Here is a 16,987-nt window from a genome sequence, read left to right as displayed (position 1 = left end):
GACTGTCTAGTCTAGACGCAACCAGGCAGTACGAATACCTATTTGAAGAGCGCTGGTTTCTTTTTGAGGTTTGTTTTTAAATAAACATAACCCTCCTCCAGTTCCTTCTTGGCTTTCCCATTCCCCCAACCCCCACCCTCTAGACGCCGGCGGCGCGCGCCTTCGCGCGCGGGCACTCACAACGCCTAGCTGGAGGTCGCGGACTTCTGGAAAAGATTCATTAGCAGCAAATTAAGCCTCGCTCGGCCTCGGCTTAAAAGCGGACAAGCTCGGTCGTCTTCGGGACGTGGGTCCGTGTTCCCGTGAGCAACCGGGCAGCCCGAAGTCCGCCGGGACTACACGTGCCACTAGCCGCCCTAGTACAGGGCGCTCCTAGGCTCTCTTCGTAAACAGCAGGCGCTCTTCGCCACCGCCCTGAGCCCCCGGGTTGGTGGCGGCTCTGCAGCGCAGCCTCCCGCCTGCTCCAAGCGCTGGCCCTGTGCCGCCTCGCCCTCCCCGCCTCAGCCGAGGATCGCGCCCGGTGCGCAAGTTCCTCTTCGCCCAGAGCCTCCGCGTCGCCCGCCCTCCGAGTGGGACCAACTTCCTCCGGCCGCAGACTTTCACACGCCCATCAGGGCTCCCACCAGGCTCCCCACTGCCCATCAGAGGGCTGGGGGCTCTGCTCGCTCCCCCGCCCCGTCCCTGCTCCCACACAAGCAGTCCAAACCCCGCTCCGAGGGCTCGGAACTTAGAACCTACCCCAAGGACGCCACCCCAAGGGACAAGATGGGAGGGGGTCGAATTTAGAATCTTAAAAGAACATTTACAAAACAAAGCAGCGGACCGGGCAGGCCCGCGGACTGGCCCAGTCCGAATCTCCGGCTCTCCATGGATTCCTAGTAGTTTTTTTTTTTTTTTTCCTCCTAAATCCACGTGATTCACGCCTTGGGGCAAGCCAAGGGAAAAAAAAAAACCAAACCCGGGACTCCCCTCCGGAGTTGCGCGACGACGGCAGGTAGAGCTCGGCTCGGTCCGAGGCGCCCGCCGCACACACTAGCGCACGCACAAGCCGTCGTTCCACTCGGAGGCACCGCCGGCCCCTGGAGAGGCCAGACGAAGCGGCGGCGGCGGCTGGGGGTTTTTACAGTTCTTTTCCGAGTCGAAAAAGAAAGCAGACGGGAACCCGCCGCCTCCCCTTCCTGCTAGCGAGGTAACGCCGAGCCGAGCTTCCCAGCTTCCAGCCCAGCACTCCCCCCCCAACCCCCACCCCGCGCCTGACTCCCGACGCTCGGCGACGACCGCGCTCCCGCGCAGACACACGGAGGCTGCAAACTTCCACTCGCTGAACTCCCCGTCCTCCGAGCCCCCTCGGGGGACGGCTAGTCCCCCGCCGAGTCCCTCCCCCGCCTGGTGCCCACGCGGGGGGCCGCTTAGGTTGGCTGCATTTTTAATAACTTACAGTTCTGATGTAAAAACGAAAGCGAGCAAGGTAGCTAGACCTCCCGACGGGGGTCTACCGGAGTCGGAGGAGAAACCCTCTGAGGGTGGGAGTCCCGAGGGACGGGGTCGGCTGCAGTCCCCCCGTGCGCCGGCCCGCCCGCGGCCTCCCCGGGGAAAGGTGTTCTGGGCACTGACCTGAAATCCCCAGTCGGGAAGTAGGCAGGGAGCCTGCGATCCGGAGCTTTGAAGTTTTCCCCGGAGCGGAGTCCAGGCGGCGAGGAGGATCCGGGGGCGGCTGGCCGGGTGGGTGGACGTGTGCGGGGTCGGGGGAGGACGGCTACGTTAAGGAGCGGAGAAGGAGCCGGGCCGGGGAGGCGCAGCAAGCAGCAAAGTTTGCCTTCCCCGGCTGCCCGCAGCCCGCTGCCGGCGCCGCGCTCGCCCGCTCGCTCGCTCGCCTCCGTCTCCCTCTGCAGCCAGCCGGCTGCCCTCGGGGTCGGCCCGGCGGAGGGGTGGGCTCTGGGCCGCGTGGGGGTGGGGCGGGGCGGGGCGGGCCGCAAGCCTCAGGGCAGGTGGCGACGGCCCCGCGCGATCCTCTCCTCCTGCGGCTGGACTGGGGCTCCGTCAGCCTCAGCAGCTCCCGCGCCGCCGCTGCCGCCCGCGCTCGGGCAAGAGCCCCAGCGCCATGTTGACGGTTCGCCGCGAGCGCCCGCTCGGGCTGGGTGTGTGTGTGAGTGTGTGTGTGTGTGTGTGTGTGAGCGAGTGTGTTGGCCAAGTCGTCCCCGCGCGGCGACAGCGCGGCTCGGGCTCTCGGCCCGGCGGCTCGCGTGCTCCCCCTCCGCCGCCGCCGCCCGCCTCGCTCCCGCTCTCGGTCGTGGTCTGGGTTCCGGCGCGTCTCCCCCTCGGCCGAAGAGCTCGGTCGCCGTTGAGCCCGGAGCGCGGCTCTGCCTCACCTTGCCGCTGGGAGCCCGGGCTCCGTCTGCCGCCGCACGCCGCGATCCCAACGCGTCCCCCCTCCCAGGTTCCCTCCTCTTCCTCCTCCCCCTCCCTCCGCCCGCCCTCCTCCCTCCCAACAGCCGCCTCCCCTCCCCCCTCAGGCGCAGCGCTCGGGCGACAGCCGCCCGCCCGCCCGCCGCCGCCTCCAGCTCTCGCAAGTTTGAGCTCCCCAGTCTCCGCTCGCCCTCCGCTGCGGCGCCTCCTCGGTGGGGTTTCGGGAGGGGGTGATTCCCCGGGAAAGGTTCCCCCCGACTTCCCCCGGCCCTCACCGATTCCCACCCGGGGGCATCGGGGGGCTCAACACATCCGAACCCCGAACCACCTGGGTGGCGGAGTCGTGTCGTCGACCCCCCCCCCCCCACTCCACCGTCCTCTCCGTCCCAGCTCGGGCCGAGTTGGCTATTCACGCCCAGCCGGGGCTCACGTCCTAGGGGAGTGGAGACCGACTGGGGAGACGGCAACGGCTAGGTCGGCCAACGGATGGATCCCCAGCCCGAAGAATGGGGGGCTGCGGGGGCGGCTTTTCCCTGCTGCGCGCCTAGACTCCCCTTGCTACCCAGAAGGCCAGTGGAGGACCGCAATTACCATAAAGCGCCTCGCACTCCTCTCAGCCAAAGCTGTCAAACCCCAGAGGCAGGCGCCACCGCCGCCTCTCGCCACCAGTGCTGCGCTCTCGGGGCCTCGCGTCCCCTCCGAGACCCAGCCCAGCAGAGCCTGAGTGCTCGCGGGCGTCCACCCACCCCACCTCGCCCCCTCTTCCCCCAGGAGCTACACGTAAACACCACCACCGGCAACAGTGGCCGTTCCGCGTCCTAACTCCGCGCGCCCTTACCACCCTCCCCCCCCGGACGTTTCGATTGTGTGGGAATTGTCGAGGGGGGGGGGAGGCTGCTCCTGGGGGCATCAGGGGGTGGGAGGACCGTAAAGGGAACTGGGATGCGGCTGAGTTCCTCCCAGTTCTTTAGCATTTCCCGGTCCGGACCTCCGATGGCTGGAGGGTCTGCCCTCCTCTCTCACCTCGGCCTCGGGAGAGTATCTCCCGCGTTTTATTTTACTTGGCCGGGAACAACTTTTGGCTTCACCGTTCAGCACATAAATTTCCACTCGGTAACGTCGTGCAGATCCGGGCTCGGCGGCGGCGTACAGCCTGCGCCCGCAGCAGTTCAATTCAATTGACACGTATTGAGCCTCTAGAGCGCACCCGGAGCAGCTCTGGGCGCCAGAAGGGGGAAGGGCAGGCAAGCGAAAGGGGGAAGCCGAGAAGCGAGGTTCCGGCCTCCCCGGAGCGCAGAGCCTCAAGGGCGAACCCAGCTCCGCTCCGTGAAGCTGGCGGGAAGGGAAGTCAGGGAACCCAGGCTGGGAGCTCTGACACCGAGGCCAAAGGTGACCCTATTCGGTGGTTCTATGGGGTCTTTTGATTCTGGGAAGGGGGGTGGAGTATCTCTTCTGCCTAGGGGCAGGATGGTGCAGGCCTGATGAGAACCAAAGTCCGAAATGGAAGTGGCTAGTAAACCCACACGGAAAGTTTTTAAATATCCTGGAGCGTCCACATGCCAAAAAAATAATCAAAAGCATCTCAAGTTGATTACTAAGTCAAGGTCAAGGCCAAAATCATCTCTAGCTAGAAGATATTTTCCCTTTTAAAAATGAGGCCCACTACTGACTGTGGGACTGATATTAGGTGCAATTTTATTCATTCTGTTTTAGTTCTCAGCACATAGTTATAAAAACAGCCCTTCTCAAAGCAGAAGTGAAACATCTCTACCGTTTGAAACCCGAAACTTCGAGCAGAATTAAATCTTCATGCTCCAGAGCTGCTTGTAACAACTGATGCAAAAGACAGGCAGGCAGGCCGGTGAGCTGTGCCTAGCCATGCTGGGCTGCTAATGCGTCCAGGACCCGCGCCTGCAGAATGGAATGCATGCCCTTTTTCTTCCTGGTCTTTCTGGGGGGGGGGGGGTCTCTGAAAGCTAATCTACACGTTTTTTTAATCTCCTGTAACAAGCAGAAAGACACCTGGACTATTATGCTGTAAAGCTATTTTTTATAAAGACGTTTTAAGGCTAGACATTAAAAGTTATTAGACTGAACGCATGCGAGTTACAGACACAGCTGGGGGAAAGGCCGCTGGTTGTGTGGTGTGGCAACATTTCTTTATGAAGCGACTCCTTTTATTCAAAACAAGTCTAAAATAACCGGGAAAGCTGGAGTTGAGTATTTGTGGGGGAAACTCTGAACGCGGTTCCAGGCAGAAAGGCCGCTGGGCCGCTGTGGGCTGGGCAGGAGGGCTGGCCTGGGTGCGCAGAAGAGCAGTGCCAGGCTCGTCCGGCCTGCACCACAGAAGCCCTGGCTCGATGCCCAGCCACCTTCTCTCCCCCTCTTCTCACCTCCCAACTCTCCCAGGAACAGGCTTTTCCCAGAGTCCGAGTCACTTTAACTGTCCAGAACTTTTGGAAAACCCAGGAGCCGAGCACGGGCCCCGAGGCCTCTCTGAATCCTAGGGCCTCCAGAGACAGCCGACAAAGGGGTCTGTTTGTCTAACTTTAAGTCCTAGAACTAAAGTGAATGGGGGGGGGGGGTGAGGGTGAAGGGGCCTTAGAGAGGGCTGAATGCTTGGGAAATCTGATGCTGGAGACAAACAGGCCAGTAAATTTGCCTTTGACGTAATTTGTGGCAGTAGCCCCCTCTCCTTTAAGGGAGTCTCTGGACTCTACGGTGTTCTCCAACGGGCTGGTGGGATTAAAGGCTTTCTCTTCCATCTCCTAGGATGCCTTTCCCAATTCCATGGGGTTTTAAAAAATATCTTATTAAGGAAGTCCTAAGAGGTGCACGCGCAGTGTGTGTGTTTCTGATTCACTGAGAATTAAAATGTGAGATCTTCCCCAGGTCCCCTAAGTCACACCTATTGGCCTGGTTAGTGGGAATTGTTGCCTGTGAAGAGAAAGCTGTTGAAAGGCAGTCCCATCTTGTGTCCTTACTCAGGGGGTCGCTACCAGATCCCGAGGGGCCCCGGGGTCTACCTCGGATGCTCAAGGTCTGGCTCTTCCTCTGTTCTCTCAACTGCCCTCTTCCACGTCCCTTTGGAACTGACCCGGTGTCAGGCCGCCAATATCCCCTGCCCTCCGAAAGGGGAGGATTTCAACGAAAGCAGAGGAATAGATGGAGTGGACCAGCAAGTGAGCGCAAGGGAGGGGAGGCCCCATAGCCAGCTGAAAAATAAATCAGCAAGGAAATGAGAAGTACTCCGAGGTGGAGCTGCGGAGGCTGCCCCTCCCCCACTGGCCTCATCTCCTCCCCCCCACCCCAAGAAAAGGTCTTGTGATTACAACATATGGCTGGACTTTAGGCTCCCAGGCCTTCCCCTGCTGCAGATTCTAAGCAGGCTCTGTAACTGGAAAAGCAAATTGGAGCTTCTGGGAGCAAACTTGAAACCTGCCTGCCCTTTTCGGATTCTGCTGACTACAAGACCTGCCAGGCTTCCACCAGTCGGGCTACCCCTAAGCCTGGAGTAAGGCCTTGCATCCAGTCATTAGGTCCTACCTGCAATTAGGGGTACTCTGGGTTCCCAACTGTGTGCATGGTTGGGGTTCATTTATGACAGGTATGTGTAGACTAGAAACCCTAGTTCTGTACGCCTCCTCCGGGGGTGTTCTCTGGCCTATGGCATTAAGATATTGGAGTTACTGGAATACTCCACACTTGAATGGTAAAGATGATACATTTTAGTTAATGTAATGTGAGAGAAGTATCCTGTTAATGTTAACTGTCTTTTCAAAGCATGCAAACACCCACAGTTACAGTGTTCCAGTCTTCCAGTCACTTTGTAAATGAACTCCAGGTTTACCCAGGGGCACTTAAAAAAAAAACAACAACAAAACCCACAGGCTGAGGTGGGGGTGAGGGGAGACCAATCTAGCTCACCCTCTTGTCTTCCTTTTAAAACTCAGATGAAGTAACAATTGGAAGCCTATCCTTGACCCTAAGGATTTGACTAATTGTGAAATATTTAAAGAGAGCTGCCTTCCTGGGCAGGAAACTGCTGGATTTGAGGTTGGACAGAATAATTGCCTTTGGAGAGTTCTAGGCTGTTTGGAGGTGGAAGGCCCAAAGAACAGAACCAGCGTGGTTCACAGAAACAACATCAGGAAATTCCTGGTCTAGGCTACATTTAGGTCAGGCGCTGAACTCTGGGATCTCACCGTCCACACTACTGTTGCCAAAGGCCGACTGACTGGGTGTTGACCAGATGGTATGGGGGGGCGGGGGCTTCGGGGAAGGGCCCCGCCCCTCCGTCAAAGCCGGATACTCCTACAGATCAACCCTGATACTACCTCCAGGCCAGGGGTCTTGTTTAGCTAGGCCCTCTAGTGCATATTTTACCCTGCGTAGGGGCGGGGATTCGTGGGAGCTCAAGAGAAGGGGCATAGATAGTTAGTTGTCCTTGCCCCCAGCATACCTGCTTCCCCACACCCCAGTCTGTTGGCGACCCTACAGCCCCCGTGCCTCGATGGAGGGGAGCAGGGATGCAGAGTGGTTTGCATTGGGAGAGGCCTGACAGAACCTTCCGCGTGGGGCAGCAGTAGGGGGAGGCTAATGCATAATGCACAGCGCCTGGAAGCCTGGCCATTAGCGGCCTGTCGGTGACACAGACAAACGACTGAGAGGGAGGAGATCCAGCAAGCTCTGGAGTTTAAATATACCAGCGTGGAGGGGAAACGCCATGATTTAAAAGTGTGTGTTTGCAGACACCCGCATATATTTTAATGATTTCCAGCAGGCTGCACGTCCCAGCCTCGCATCCCGCCCGCTACCCCCCACCCCCCCCAAACGGAGGAGAAGTGGAGAAGAGAGAGGATGAAGGTGGAGGTGTCAGGGAGAGACCCAGTGACAGTTTGGGGTGGAGATGAAGGGGAGAGCTTGGTAAACAGGGTACTGAGAAAAAGAGGCCTTGGGAAGGTGCCTGAGCCAAAGCCACACGCGTTTTTGTTTCATTCTTTTAAAAAAGAAATCTGGTCACGGTGCCTTCCAGCTGGGACTGGACCCTCTGCACTGTACAAGAAAGGCCTAAGGGAAAGAATAAGTTCTGTCGCCGTCTTTCCCCCAGGACCCCACATTTTTTGAATCTTCCTGTTCTACTGACATTCCAGAGACCTCCTTCCTGCCCGTTTAACACACCAGTGTTTTTTAGCAATTAAGGCGAGAAGGGGGTGGGGATAAAGATAAGCCAATTTTTTTCCGCCATGCAAGTGTGAAAGATAAGATAAGGCTAAGCTGGGGCAAAGCGGCTGCTTACAACCTCCCCTCAGCGATTTTGATCGGTCACTTCTTATCTCGAAAAAATGCTCCTTTCGAAAACTGCATCAAAAAAAGAAAAAAGCCGAAGGAAAGCGTTTTCATTTGGAAGTGACATTTAAAACCCACCTCCCTTCCACCAGCAACCTCTCTCCAATGGCGAGGATCCCCAGGAAAAGTCACACCTCTACTGCAGGGTTTCAGGCTTTCTCGTGGGGGGGGGGGCAGGATTTCTAGTGTAATTAAACTGAATAAAACCATGGATACGTGATGAGGATTTATTCTGCATCCAACACAAGCTTGCAAAGGCAGTTTTCTTCTTCTAGTTACTGGCCTATGTTTGTATTATACCATCAAGCCGATGTGTTGAAACTAAACAGGTAGCTATATTTGGGAGGGTCATATAGTCAACAATGAGGTGGCTGTTAATTGGAAATAATAAGAAACTCTGCTGATTTTCACAAGCCCCTGTAAAGGGAGGAAAAGGCATCACACAGCCCAGACCCTGAGAACTCCCAGCTAAACTGGACTCTCCAGGAGTTTTAGTAATCCTTTCTTCCTCACTGAGGGATTTCCGGAAGACTTTCTATTTGTTGAAGGTTTTGCTATCGAGGTCCACGCACTCAGGATGGCTTGCAAATCCCCGCCACCCCCGCCCCAGCCAAACTGCTGGCCCCAGATCGCAAGCTGCAAAGGAGGCCAGTCCCTCAGGCCGAGCTGAGCCTTTGCCCACCACCAGCTCAGAGCTCTCTCAGGCACCTTCTCCAGTCGGCAGCCCGGAGCCAGGCTCCCTGAGTCTGCCCGCCGGGGGCCAGGCTACGGGACCCAAAGCCCAGGGCCAGCCGCAGCCGGATTGTCCCCAGGGAGCCGAAACCACCGATCGGGGAAACCCCTCCTCTTGCCCTTCCCCGAAGAGCCTGGCCGCGGCGTCAGCGCAGAGCGAGCGGGCATCTGCTGACAGCCGGGCCTCTCAGGAGGCCCACACGCGTCCCATTAGTCAGCTCGAGTTCCCCTCGGGCGAGCCGTCTGGCACGGCCTCAAGGCCGGGTTCGGGCAGGGAGGGGGTACGGGGCTGCAGCGAGCTCCGCGGGACCTGGCCCGACTTGGTTCCGCGTTCCTGGACCCGTGGGGAAGCCGAGCCGGCGGGCCAGGCCGCTTCCCGGCGCCGAGCCGCGCTTCACGTGCCCGCCATAGCAGCGGCGCGGCGAGGAGGGGCTGGGAGGCGAGCGGCTGCTCCGGCGGGGTCCCAGACCCCCTGCCTCCCCGTGGGGGGGCTGGCCGGGGACCACCCTGAAAGCCCCCATCTCGGCACAAGGTGAAGGCGACATCGCCAGACGCCCAGAGGCTCTTAGGGCGCCGCTCCGAGAGCGGCGGCGGCGGCGGCGGCGGCGGCGGCAGCTGGGGGAGGGTGCTCCTCGCGGCCGCGCCGGGAACTTCCCGGCCGCCCCGCCGCCGCAGTCACGGGGACCGGAAGCCCTCCCGCCACCCCGGACTGCCTGCTCTGGCCCCCAGGGCAGTTCCAGACGGGAGCTGGCCGCCCGTCATCCCAGATCCCTCCTGGCTCCCGGCGACTGTCCGCAGCCTGGAATATCCCCATTTAAGCACGGAGGGCCCTCCCCGCGGTCCGGTGAGACGTCCCTCAGTTACAACCAGCACCACGACCACGTCTTCCCTCCCTCCTCTCTGGGCCCCGCAGCTGGGACAGGAGGGGCGCGGAGCCGCCAGCCACTCCGGCCAGGCAGGAACACCTGCTCCGGGCCCTGCAGCTGGGCGCATGGTGCTGGGGAAAGCTGCCTACTGTTGTGTACAGAGATCGCGGAACAGAAAATGGGGCTCCACAGCAGTGGGGTCGCATCCTGCCCCGTTTCCTACCCACTCTGGGCGCTCAAACCCAAAGCCAGAAGGCTTGCTGAGGGAGGGCACTGGTCCCCCTGAGGGTCTTAGGGCAACAACACCTGAAATCCAGCTTCTGGCCTTAAGAGGTCCTTCGCAATCGCATGGGGCAAAAACCAGTTGTGGGGACCTTCCCCAGTGTCCACCCCGCCCCCACCCCCGCCCCGCTCTTCAACCCAGACACTCATCTGCCCCACGCATTCTCGCCTCGTGCCGCGGACGGCAGTAGGTCAGGATGGCACCAGCATCTCCCCCCCCCTTTCCCGAGGGACAGAGAGTCTGGTACGGACCTCCGGCTTTGCCACTGCGCGTGGGGGAGGGCCAAAGGGTCCTCCCCATCTTCTGCATGCCCCGGGTCGGGCGGCGGAGCTAACCTGCGTGGCTGTCCCAGCCTTACCCCGCCCCCGTCCGGCCCTCTCCGACTTCCCTGGCCCAGGGCCCGGCCGGGGAAGGCGTTGTTTTGCCAGCGGGAGCCGAGCGAGTGCGCAGAGAAAAGCCACCCTGCTCTAATGAGAGTGCACACAGCGCTGCAGCGAGGAGGAGGATTACCCGGCGGGCGGGGGAGGGGAGCGCGGGCCGGGGCCGCGGGGCGGCGTGTGCGGCGGCCCCGCGGGCCCGGAGTCCCCGCCTGTCTGGCTGCTAATCGCACGCTTTCTGCTGTTATGGAGGCAGGCGGGAGCTGGCGGCCGAGCCCAGCGCCGGCGACTCGGCGGGTGACACGGAAACATGGCGCAGCGCCCCTCCCCCGCCCGCCCTCCCCGCGCTCCCGCCTCCCGCCTCGCACTTCCTCCCGCCCGCGCGGCTTTTGCAGTTCTAATGCTCTGCTTTCGGGCCTGGAACCATTACGCTAGCAGACGCTTCTCTGCGGCCTCGCGCGTCTCTTTCCCCTTTGTTTTCAGGGTCTATAGAAAAGGTTTGCTTTTGTCCCGAGCTCTCTCGTTAAACCAAACTTGTGGTGGCAACGGAAGGCAGTGCGGGCGGGGAGGGGCCAGGGGATTTTGGCAGCAACAGACCAAAGCGTGGTGGAAACTTCTCTTGCAGGGTTCCCCGCCACTGCCTTCCTACCCCCACCCCCACTCACAGACCAGCCGCCCCGCCGACGCTTCTCTCTTGAGAGGCCCTGGGGCTCCAGAAAGGAAGCCTGGGCCACAGGGACTGTGACCACGGGCCTTCGAAGAGACCAGGGTTCCTGTTTGTGACCCCAGACTTTTGGCACTCAATGACCTTGCTCCTCGGCTGCTTTTACTTGACTTGGCTTTCCTTTGGTCGGTCATTCGGAGCCTGTATCTCCATGGGTGGATAAAGAAGAGGAGCGAAGTAAAGTGTTGAGTGTGTGGTTCTTATTTTTAAAAGGCACGCTGTAATCTTACCCTTTACTGTAGGCCTCCTTTATCGGGTCTGGGGCTAGAAGAGGGAAGCACAGACTCAAGGGACAAATGATAGAAACCCTACTCCTGGTGACTGGCCACCTCACCCACACTCGCTCAGCATGCCCCCTGGGAAGACCCTGCAGAGTGGGGGACCCGAGAACTACCTCCCACGGTCCAGGAGATGCCAAACCTTCTTCTCTTTAGGCGAGAAATCTGGACAACCCCCTCCCCCCAGGGCGCACTCCCCAGACCCAGACCCACGCGTATGTTGTGGCTTTCTGCACTGGAGCTGCTCAGGCGGCAATTTTTTAAGCCTGCAATTAAGCGAGGCGTCGCCGTGTCCTCTGCTAGTGTCGCTCCTGTCAGTCGCACATGGCCTTGGTGCTCCGGTCCGAGGCCCCGCGATTAGTCACAGGCTCGCTTCGCTCCTTCCCTAATCCGCCTCTGCAGGCAGCCTGGGGACGCGGCCGACTAGGCGGCGCTGGCAGGGAGCCACCGCACGCGGGGCGGGCCTCCCGGTTAGTGCCAGCCCCACTGCACCCGAGCCAGCGCGGGCCCCGAGGTGCGGGATTGACGCCCCCCCCCCTACCGCCCCCTGGTGGGGCGCCGGCGTCCCTCCTCCTCCCGCCCCTCTCCTGGGCCTGCGAGATCTATTTGTGTGGTGTCATTTGCATAAAAATAGGACAAGTGTTTCAGTGCGTTCGAACGCGGGAGGCGAAATCCTTATTGATGTGTCTGTGTGGAGCCTCCGGTTGTCGGAGCAGTTTGATTTAGGGTGTTTGTGTTGCCTTCTACGAGAAATGAGAGGAAATCCTGTGCGCCGCTTACGGCGCCCAGGGCCCCCCGGAGCATTCCCCTCCGCGCGGCCGGGAGTAGTGCATGGCTTGGGCCCAGCACACCAAGTCTACAACGGGCAGGTTGAGGGCCAGGCGGGCGGCCTATTATGACTCATAAAACCGGGCGGCCTAATCACCAGCTGCCAATCCCTTTACTTGTGGCGCTTCCCAACGCACCCTTCTTCGTCCAGGCCGGGCCTCCCGCGGGTTCGCCGCGGACACGGCTAGAATCTCCCAGTGGAAGCTAACCAAGTGGTCGCTCCTTCCCGTCGGTAGCCTGGCTTCCCCTTCTAGGCGACCGCCGCTCTCTAGGCCTTTGCACCTCTTTCCAGCAACTCCTCAGCTTGGACAAATAGCTTGGGAGGGCGCCGGCCTCCCGGAGCCAGTAAATCAATCATTAACTCCCTAGCGAGGCCAGGCCAAGGGAGGGGGCGGTGGCAGAGCCCGGTGCGTGGGGCTCGAGCAAGGCCCCCCTACCCTGGGCTGCGAGGCATCCCCGCGCCAGCGGACAGGATGCTTGAAGACGGCTCCTCCAGGTCTTCTCGGTCTCCTCCAGAAGCCTTAGCCCGCTGGGCCTTTCAAGCTGCACGGCGCCTCGCCGGGCAGGTTGGGTTACTGCGCAGCCCCTTGGCTTCGGGCTTAGCAGCCTGCTGTCCCTAGGAGAGTGTGCCGTACTGGGGCAAGTTCCCCGGATCCAGCCGGGCTTCACGCGACTCCGGCTTTGCCAAACCTAGCTGATCGAGTGGACCTGTCTCCCGAGGCATGCTCCTCTTGGAGCCCTCAGTGGATCTGGCACGCGAAGGGTTAAAAAGCCCCAGTTCGCCCTGGCTCCTCGGTTGCACAGAGGAAATGCTGATTAAAGTGCCTTACGGGGAAGGAAACACACGCACACTCGGGGCTTGGGTCGAAGGAGACCGACTGGAGACGGCTCCCGAGTCGGCCGCCTCGAGCCGCTACCCACACTCCCGGCAAGGCGGCGGCGGCCCGCACGATTCACCCCGCGGAGCTCTGCGTGCAGGGGCTGGGGAAGGAGGAGGGACAAGGGGGCGGGAGGCGAGCCCGGGCTGCGCGCCAAGAGGCCCGGAGCCACAGATTAGTCACCGCTCGGCTCGGAGCTCACGAGTGCGCCGGGGAAACGGGAGGGCAGGCGGCGGCCCAGCTCAGCCAGCTCCCGGGGCCTCGGCGCCGCGGCCCCCCACCCCCACCCCCGCGTGCGCCTGCCGAGACTCTCCGGGACTCTCCTAGCGGAGATCCACTTGTCAGTTCAAGGGCAGGACAGAAACTGCAAGCTGAGTCTTGTGAGCAGGAAATTTTTCATTGACAAGGTGCTACATCCCCCCCCCCCGCCCCCGCCGCGTGCATTCTCCCCCCACCCCGGCGCGCAACACGGCTTTAAAACAAAACCAAACCCCAGCGCGAGGAGCCGGCGTACCCACTCGGCCTCGATCGCCTCGGTGTCTCCCGCCCCTTAGAGTCCCAAACCCCGGGCCAGCACACTGGCTCAGCGGATGGGCTCGGCTAGGAGCTCCACGGAAGGCGCAATCATCTCTGCAGGACCCGAGCAGGGGCGCCGGGGCCCCGGAAGCTCTGCGTCTTCTAGGGGAGTGAACCGGGCAGATGAGCTTTGCGCTGGGTGGCCGCCGGGTCAACACTGTCTGCGGAGAGGGGGAGCTGGGAGGCTGCAGCGAATATATCGCTGCGGGATCCTGGGAGGGCTGCGAGCTCGGCCTGGCAAAGTTCCTGTGGAAACTCCATGTTTTGAAACTCCAGTGGCGTTGCGGAAGGAGGGGGAGAGGGGATCGCGCCGAGCTCCAAGGGCGGCCAGCACCCGCCTGGCGCTCAGCGGGAACCGGGCCCGCGCCTGTCCCTAGCCCACTGCAAGTCTGCAAGTCTGGGAAGGCCGAGCCCCTGGAGCAAAGTCTTTTGTGCATTCCCCCTTTTCTCCGCTCTCCAAGGGAAATTCATTAACCCGTTTTATTTACTGAGACGAAGGCTGCCTTTTTAGGGGCCCTGATATTCAGGGTAATTTCGTATTTGACACGTGTAAATACTTAGTACTCTCAGGTAAGGTCAAATTATTTATCATCTTAATTTATATTTCAATAGGCCTACAATTTAGAGTCGAGAAATGCCTCCTTATGAATCATTATGGTCTATTAGAGGAACTAATGTCTAAACAGCACTATTTGGGAGCGAATCACTTATGTTGACATTTAAATGGCTCTTCAATGGTTAAAAAAAAAAAGAAGCAGCATTCGAGTGCCTTTGATTAAATATACAATTTACAAGACCATCAGCAAAACCATCAGGACTATAAATTCTAGGGATTTTTTATTTATTTTCAATTTTTCCAAAGCCTTCCAGGACATATGTCATTTCCTATGGGAAAAAAATTACACAAATTTCAGACAATTCTCCCCCCCCCCCACACACACACACACATACATACACAAACTAAAGTCTTATCACGGCCCCAGATCCTGTACCTTAGTGGCAAACTTAACCACTTTTGAGCACTGCAGCAGGTAACTTGTAAAAACAGCTTACCTATCTTGCTGAAAGCCAACCACCCATCCTGATGTCACCACAGCACCCAGAACAGCCTTCTATTGCTTTAAAGTCGCCTCTACACCTGCTTAAATAAACCCCAGCCTCTTCTTAGCAGTCTCCCATCTCCAATTCTAAGACATCTTTGTTAGGGCTCTGTAGTGTCCCTTTGCTCAAAGCATCTCCTGTGACACAACATCTCTTTCAGGGCCACAGATTTGCTTCTTATGTGTCTGTTTTCCAAGCAGCTGGACCCCTTGAAAGAGATACCTACACCCATATAACATTTTCATTTCATTCTTCACTCATTCATTCATTCATTCATTTTGAGACAGAGTCTCTACATAGCCCTAGCTGTACTGGAACTCACTATGTAGACCAGGGCAGCCTCAGAGATCTGCCTGCCTCTGCCTCCTTAGTACAGGGATTAAAGGCCTGGGCCACACACCAGGCTGATTTCCTTACTCTTATTTACTGGTTTTGAAGTTCGTTTTCTTCCTTCCTTCCTTCCTTCCTTCCTTCCTTCCTTCCTTCCTTCCTTCCTTCCTTCCTTTCTAATGAAGATACTGGTTAAGCACAGCTTTGGGTATAAAAGCATAGGATTTCAAACAATGTAATTAATTGTTAACAATTTGGATAGCACCTGCATCAAATGTTCTGCTCTGTTTACTGATAGGGAAAACTTCAGGGTCCGTGGGTAAGGAAAGAAACAGGCACAGGGCTGTGTGCATAGTTATGTTGCAGTTCTTGTTTTGTTTTGTTTTGTTTTGTTTTAAGCATGGGTTAGGGAGCTTCCCCCAAGTATCCTGTGCTTCCCCTGGGGGTGGATTATAGACCTCTAACAGTGCCTGTGACCCACATTTATTTGCATAAACTGTTCTGAGCTTTATCCAGGAAAACTTATTGCTACATCTTGCAGCTGCCAATATGGGGGGGGGGCGGTCCTTTTAGGTTACACAAGCTGGCTTCAATTCCTGACTTCAAGCAATCCTGTATCAGCCTTCCAAGCAGCTGGATTTACAGGTACAGACAGTTAGCAGATGACTTTCTATCAGCATAGGGAAATGGTCCTTGTTTGTGCCAAAGTTCATGGAACTTCATTGTATAATCCATCATCATTTATCACACTATTTTATCCATCCTCCCTAGGTATTCTGTAGAAAGTACTGGGAACCAGATACTTCCTTCAGGCTGAGTCCGGGAGTGTTTGTTTTGTTTTGTTTTTGAGACAGTGTCTCTACATAATCCTGGCTGTCCTGGAATTCACTCTGTAGCCCAGGCTGGCCTTGAACTCACAGATTTCCCTGCCTCTGCCTCCTGAGTGCTAGGATCAAAGGTGTGTGCCACCACCCAGCTTTTTCAATCCTTGTCTTCCTTAACCTCCCAGAGGCACTTAGCACCCCTTAACCCCAATCCCCAACTGCTCCCTTTTACTGACTTCCAGGTAGCAGAATATACAGGAGTTTTGTACAGGCTGAGAGTCACCTTCAATTTCTTTCTGGGCACTTGTTTGCTCCTGCAGTGATCTTGGGCCTGGATACTTCCCTCCACTTTGACAAACTTCATCTGTTTATGGCTTTAAATACCTCTCACTTGATGATTCTTGCTTTTTTTTTTCCTTCAAGTTCCAGGCCCCCATATCAAACTGCAACAGCAGATATCTCACCTTGGCATCCATATTCAGCTTAGTAACCACAGCTGACCTTTACACGCTGGTTTTAAGGTAAGAAAGCACACGATATAAATTGTCTATGAATTCCTGCAACCAGTAAGGTAGGGAGACACTGCTCATGGGCCACAGATGAAAAACTGAAGTGAAGGACTTCAGAACACTCACAGGAATCTGTGTCCTGTGCCACTAGGATTCAAATACAGGCAGCCCTCTGTCTGGAGTCCCGTGTTCTTAATCACCCCACTACACAGACCTACACAAAACCCTACACAAGAATAACCCTTCTTTCTACCTTCTACCTTGCTTCCCTGCAGCACTCTGGCAAACAGAACTAATTCTACTTTTCAGTATTCTACCTAGATTTCAACCTCTCACATCAACTATAGGCCAGGCTACCACATTCTCTTGCCTGGATTCCCTAGGGTTTTAATTCCAGATACCATTTTTCATGCTCCTCCAAATCCATCCTCCACACAGCAGCCAGACCGACCTTTTTGCAACATGTCCCATCTGGGCTTTGTGGTGAGCATCTGCAATCCCAGTATTTAGGAAGTAGGAAGGATTATAAGTTCAAGGCCAGGCTGGGCTACATAGGAACATCAGGTTTCAAAAGATGAACCAACTAGGTGCTGGTGAGATGGCTCAGCAGCTAAAGGCGCTTGTCGCCAAGCCTAACGCCCTGAGTTCTAGTCCCATGACCATTGTGGTGGAAAGAAAGAACTGACTTCCCGAAAGTTGTCCTCCGACCTCCACTGTGCTGTGCTGCACATGCGTTCAGGGACACATACGCAAGTAAGTGAATTTTAAAAATTAAAAGCAAACACACAGCATGTCACATATCTCATTAGTTCCCATCATACCTGAAACAGAATTCAAATTTCTTAGTCAGGTGTGTGGTCGCATCTGTAACATCAGTTGTTGGGAGGGGGAAACAAGAGGACGTCTAGTTTGAAGCCAGCCTGAGC

General features: G+C 57.6%; 1 protein-coding gene across 8 annotated transcripts in view; it reads right to left on the bottom strand.

Annotated features, from left to right (window-relative positions):
- Bcor (BCL6 corepressor) overlaps nt 1-16,987 on the bottom strand; it is a 121,540-nt gene that overhangs the window by 41,899 nt on the left and 62,654 nt on the right. For 2 of the 8 annotated variants that reach the window (XM_052739699.1, XM_052740124.1), the window contains exon 1: nt 1,615-1,870. The exons of 2 other annotated variants lie outside the window; for them this stretch is intronic. The gene's annotated coding sequence lies outside the window, so the exon portion shown is untranslated. Of the gene's footprint in view, nt 1-180; nt 806-1,614; nt 1,873-9,887; nt 10,112-16,987 lie in introns of those variants that run through there. 4 more of the 8 variants (XM_052739888.1, XM_052739957.1, XM_052740044.1 and 1 more) reach the window with 4 other exon arrangements.

This window comes from Peromyscus californicus, unplaced genomic scaffold (genome assembly GCF_007827085.1).
Source record: "Peromyscus californicus insignis strain IS unplaced genomic scaffold, ASM782708v3 Scaffold_10__1_contigs__length_136768540, whole genome shotgun sequence".
Taxonomy (NCBI): Eukaryota; Metazoa; Chordata; class Mammalia; order Rodentia; family Cricetidae; genus Peromyscus; species Peromyscus californicus.
This window is presented reverse-complemented; position numbering and strand designations above follow the sequence as displayed.